Here is a 6,000-nt window from a genome sequence, read left to right as displayed (position 1 = left end):
GAGAGAGAGAGAGCTGTATATTTTTCTTCTAGAGAAAAATCCACACCTTTTCTGTTCTCTACTGACCCTATATATAGAGAAACCCTAATTAGAATCTCATTCAGATTAGGTCTTTCTATTTTCGGGTCACAGAAAAGATAATTACCAAAATACCCTTTTGGGTATTTTGACTAACCCTTTAAGTGTGGCCGGCCAGGTCAGCCCACCATGGGCTTTATATGGCCGGCCCACTTACCTTGGTCGGCCATCACATGGCCGGCCTAATAAGCCTTCCTCCGGGCACCCCTTTTTAGGCACGGTTCTTTCTATCTTGTTCTGAATCTCCATTCGAACCTTTTCGGCCTTTCCAGTTGGATCCAATCCATCTTTAGCCTGTTCCCATTTAGTCAAGTCTCTCCGATCAAGTTACCACTCTTACGTGTAACCCGTTGTAGGATCTGATCTATGTTAGCCGCGAATCAACGACTTGATCCGACCATCGTAGTTGGCTTCTAGCAAAGCATTACGACCCCTAGTCTGACCGGATTGGATGATCTTCACATTGTGGTCATCGTTATCCTAGCTGACAAATTGATCGCATTGCCATTTTGGTCGAAGGACACTCCTTCGGAAGGACATCTCCTTCAGACCGAACAGATATATCCTTCAGTCTCCCACTTGTACTTTGAACAAGTGCAATGCTCGATTCCCATGTCTCTTCGTATCTCATCTGATACGTCATATCTTTTCAGACTTTCTTGATCTGGAGAACAACTGTCAAAGCCAATGATTAACCATTAATCCATTTGAGTGTGGCCACACATTTTCCAGTTGCTTCTCCTCAAGTGGCCCAGAGATACTTATCCTAACTCAATAGGAGGACATTATTCAGTCTTGTACTCCCACTTAACTTCATGTCTATCCTGTCTCCCCCAGTAATCCGCCTTTATAACCTCCTTTTACGGCACGACGTTTGACGGTACCAAAGTTCAACATTCCTTACATAAGATGAGTGGAGTACTCATGTTTAAGGAATCTCTCCAATCTTGCCTATGAGAGTTCATGACGTTTTTCAACTCTTGAAGAACTCTCATGTTTGGGTTATCCAGTGTATATTCCCCAATCATACACCCATGTAATTGACTTAAATACCATATTCCTATAGCTCATGAAATTGCGCTATCAGTCAATCTCCCATGCTAGTCTTCATGAGGCATTGTTGTCCATGTAATGACCTGGACTAGGGACTTAATAATGAATCTATTCCATGTTCACTTAGTAGGGTTCCATTTACCAGATCACGTATCTGATAAACCTACTTGGAATGCTTCATTATTTTGGGACTGTCAATTAAACACTAAACCATTATTTAATGACAGAAATAACTTATTGATTTCTTTTATTGAATGTAGCTAATTGATTACATGAAACTCCTTTCATTAATCCAATTACACAAGCTAAAGCCATTCATCGATGCGCTTTATACCTATGCCCCTTCTATGACTCTCATACTTGGGTTGAGGCAGTGTTTTAGTTAACGGATCGACAACGTTGTCGTTCGTATCGACTTTGCAAATGACCACATCTTTTCGCTCAGTGATTTCCCTAATCACGTGGTACTTCCTTAGGATATGTTTGGACTTCTAGTGTTCTCTTGGTTCCTTAGCCTGGGCAATAGCTCCATTGTTGTCACAATATAGAGTAATCCCATTTTCTATGCTAGGAACGACACCAAGTTCGGAGATAAACTTCTTTATCCAAACTTCTTTCCTTGGCTGCTTTCGAAGCCGCTAGGTATTCTGCTTCTGTGGTAGAGTCTGCTACAGTAGTCTGCTTTGAGCTTTTCCAGCTTACTGCTCCTCCGTTTAGACAAAAGACGTAACCCGACTGCGACCGGAAATCATCTCTATCCGTTTGGAAGCTCGCATCCACATGTCCTTCCACGATTAGTTCATCTTTCCCGCCATAAACCAAGAAGTAATCCTCTGTCCTTCTCAAGTACTTCAGGATATTCTTGGCTGCGGTCCAGTGTTTCTCACCTGGATTAGATTGGAAACGACGACACATGCTTAGAGCATATGAGACGTCTGGGCGAGTGCAGACCATGGCATACATGATTGATCCTATTGCCGAAGCATAAGGCACCTTCTTCATGTATGCTAGCTCATCAGGATCTCGGGGACACTGAGTCTTGCTTAGCGTCGTGCCATGTGTCATGGGTAGAAATCCTCTCTTAGAGTCTTCCATCTTGAGTCTCCCAAGAATCTTATCGATATAAGTTTCTTGACTGAGTCCAATCATCTTCCTCGATCTATCTTTGTAGATCTTGATGCCCAATATATATTCTGCATCTCCTAGGTCTTTCATTGAAAAACACTTCCTAAGCCACTCTTTCACGGAGTTAAGCATAGGAATGTCATTTCCAACTATCAGTATGTCATCTACATACAGGACCAAGAAAATTAGGTTGCTCCGACTAACCTTCTTGTATACACAAGATTCTTCTTCGTTCTTCAGAAAGCCAAACTCTTTGATTTTCTCTTCGAATCGAATATTCCAGCTCCGACTTGCTTGCTTCAACCCGTAGATGGACCTTTGAAGCTTTGCAAACTTTTCCAGCGTTTCTGGTCATACTCCTATTACTCTTGGTTAATGAATAACACTTATGTGTTAAATTCATCCTTTTGCCTCGAAATCCAAAACCCTTTTGCTGACTCGTTGAGAATTGATGAGACATAAAAATGTCCCATCTGAATCTCTTAACTCGGTTTAGTTAGTCCAGTTCGAGCGGTTATTCTGCTGATTTGTTTGATTTTCTTTCTCAGATCTCATTTACGGAGTTCGATGCAAAAACATCGTGATAAAGACATACTTGAGGGGTTTTTTGGTCATTTTAATGACAAGGGTATTCTGGTTAATATTAGTGCTCATGTGAAAGTAGAGTCCAACACGAATTCATCGGCGAAAGCGGAAGTGGAATCGGAGTCCGGGTGCGAAAATTATAGCAAATCAAAGTTCGGGTCAAAATAAGGTTAACATAGATCTTTAAATGACATGTGGCACAAATCCTGACGTTGATTTGAATTTGTGGTATACTGTTAGGAAGACGTGGGATCTCTTTGTGATTTTGTTCCGTTTTTGCTCTGGTGTAACGCAAGCCATGCTATTACCGTAACTCTCGATGATTCGACGGACGTAATCGAGTGCGCGGGAATCAAACGGGTGGACGCGTAAGACATCTACTTTCGATGCTCTCAGCTCAGCAACAAAGTTCGATCACTTAACGGCTACAACCCATATTGTTGGGAATTATCTTTTCTTTCCTATTTTCTTGTGAGAGAAATGGAAGTTTATATAGAGAGAGATCAAGCCGAGAGATAGAGACAGAGATGGAAACAGAAAGTACGTAGAAGAGAGAGAGACGAGCTGGAGATGAGGAGAATTCAAATGCAGAGAAGGAAAAAGAGATTAAGATTTTTCTTAATTTTGGAAATAGCGATTTCAAAAAAGGAAAGAGAGAAGAGATCCTCGGTTGGACAGAAGGAAGGTCATTGTTCTTCTATATAGAGAGAGAGAGAGAGTGTGAGACTAGTGGGGGCTCTCGACGGTTTACAAGAAGAGACACAGGTTTAGAGAGAGAGGAGGAAAACATCTCGGCCATTAAAAGACTAAATCGAGAATTAGAGAGAGGAAGGAAGTTTTGAGTTTCTGTTTCTTTTTCTTTTTCTTCTTCTTCTTCTAATTCTTCTCTTTGTGAGAGAGAAGATTGGATAAAAAGGGTTAAGAGTGAGAGAGATACTGTAGAGAGAGAGATATTTTTGAATTAATAAAACCGATCCTTAAAATCTCTTTATTTCTTTACTGTTTTGATTAGAGAGAGAAAGAGAGAGTTATATTACTGTTTTAGAGAGAGAAATAGAAAGTTTAGAGAGAGAAAGAAGGAGAAAACAGTAAAGAGAGAGAAAAACTAGGTAACGAAAATAATTTCCCCACAGAGAAGTATTTTCCGGGAAGACGAGAAAATCGTTTTCCCTGAGGGCGCGTTTGGCAGAATTCAGCAAAACCAGAAGGAAAATACACTTCCCTAAGGGTCTGTTTGGCTGCGCAGAGGGAAAATTGAGAGAAAAAGGGTTGTTTCTTTGCCGATTCTTTTTCCCTCTCTTATTTTATTAATTTTTATTTATCCCACCATGATTATGATCCCTTTAGTGATGAGTAGCTAATTTTCCTTTAGTGTAGGGTTTTGATGGAGTTCTAATTATGCATATTAGACAATTATTTTGATAAATTAAATGCTTCATGTATTGATTTCTTTCAAACTTTGTTCATGATTTATTCATGAATTAATATTCTTGAGTTGATTTATGATATTTAGAGTGACACCTTTAATGATTTATACTTCTTATTTGTTAGTCGATCATTGAATCGTGACTTGTCTTTCATTACCTATGCTTCTTGAAGCTTGATCCACCATGTTTAGGTTAGGTTCTTTAATGGTGGATACTTGCTAGTTGATAGATAATAGGTAGAGTTGATAAGAACTTAGTATTTTGATTCATAAAAGATATAAAATTTAATTCGAGGTCTATGCATGATTAGAATGGATTCTGAACCCTAGGCTACCTCTCCCATCAATTCATTTACCATTTTTATTTGTCTTTGTTAATTAAGTTGCAAGAAAATCAAAGTCGAAAAGAAAATCCAAGTTAGTTTTAGGTTTAAGGGTGAGTTTGACTTAGTCTCTGAGGAACGAACCGGACTTACCGGACTTACCGGACTTACCGGAATTATCACTTGACGCCCGTATACTTGCGGGTGGTGATCTATTTAGGAAAATTTCTAGGCCGATCAAGTTTTTGGCGCCGCTGCCGGGGACTAAGTTTAAATTTGTCTTATCTTATTTCTATATTTGGAAAGTTTTATTTTTGGACACTTTGACTTGCTTTTCTATTTTTGGTGTGTAGAACACTAAGGAGCGAAGGAAAAGGAGCAACAAAGAGAGGAGCTCAAGAAGAAGAATTTACAGTTGTATTTTTAGTTATTTTTTCTATTTTTGGTGAGAGATAGACTTTATACTTTCTAGTTTCTATTTGTTTGTTTAAACGTTTTGACCCTAAATTAGAGGGTTTTTTAATTGTAATCGAAAATCAAACGAAGCCTCGGGTTGGAACACTCACGGGAGAGTGGCCCGGGTCGTCTGCAAGGGTCATCGCCCGTCTTGAACGGGAGGTAATTTCTCTAATCACCCACGAAGCCCCTGTCAGTGGGTAATTGTGTGTTTTGTGTGCCTAATTGCTTTGATTGAATTGTTTAGTATAATCATTCTAGTAAGGGCAACAACCCAATTGAAAGATAGGAGACAGATTTCATCACCGTTCTCTTGCCCAAATAGGTAACAACATTCACGATCCTAAACCTCACCTAAAAACTAAAATCTGATTTAGACATTAGCCCCTAAGGTTTCGAGCTCATAGGATCTTTGAAACAATTCAGGGACTCGATTTTTATTTGGGCATTCCTAAAGGGAAAGTTCACTCAACTCTTTATAAGGTCGCCTCAAGAAGAGGAAACATTACCAGGTTGGACGGCTATCACAATGTTTATCGTTGGTCGTCTCCAAGAGTTGTTTGACCGTAGTACTATGACAGAGTAACCCTCATAAACATTATTGTTCAAGCTTTGTTACGAAATAGGAGCTGTCTAGATTTTTAAGGTAAATCTGACCAACTTGTCTTTCGTCTAGATTTTGTTTAGGTTGCTTGGTGGAGTCAGACTGATTGTGTTTGCTTTCCTCTAGGGTCTTTGTAGTGATTCCTCGGTTTTCGATTTAAAAAAAAAAAAAAAAAGTTTTGTTGAGAATATCCTTGGTCATTGGGCTCTAGTTTATGCCCGATAGATATCGTGATAAGAGAGGTCGTTTCATTAGTAGAGAAACTCATCGAAGTAATCTTCTAGCCAATCTCTCTTTGAGTGACCCTATGGGTGAAAATCTAAACCAAGCCAGGGATGGAAATCCACCTA

Source organism: Eschscholzia californica, unplaced genomic scaffold (assembly GCF_041429995.1).
Source record: "Eschscholzia californica isolate CP2 unplaced genomic scaffold, dmEscCali1.0.p SCAF_1, whole genome shotgun sequence".
NCBI classification, from domain to species: domain Eukaryota; kingdom Viridiplantae; phylum Streptophyta; class Magnoliopsida; order Ranunculales; family Papaveraceae; genus Eschscholzia; species Eschscholzia californica.
The sequence above is the reverse complement of the archived record's forward strand: the minus strand, read 5'-3'. Positions refer to the sequence as shown.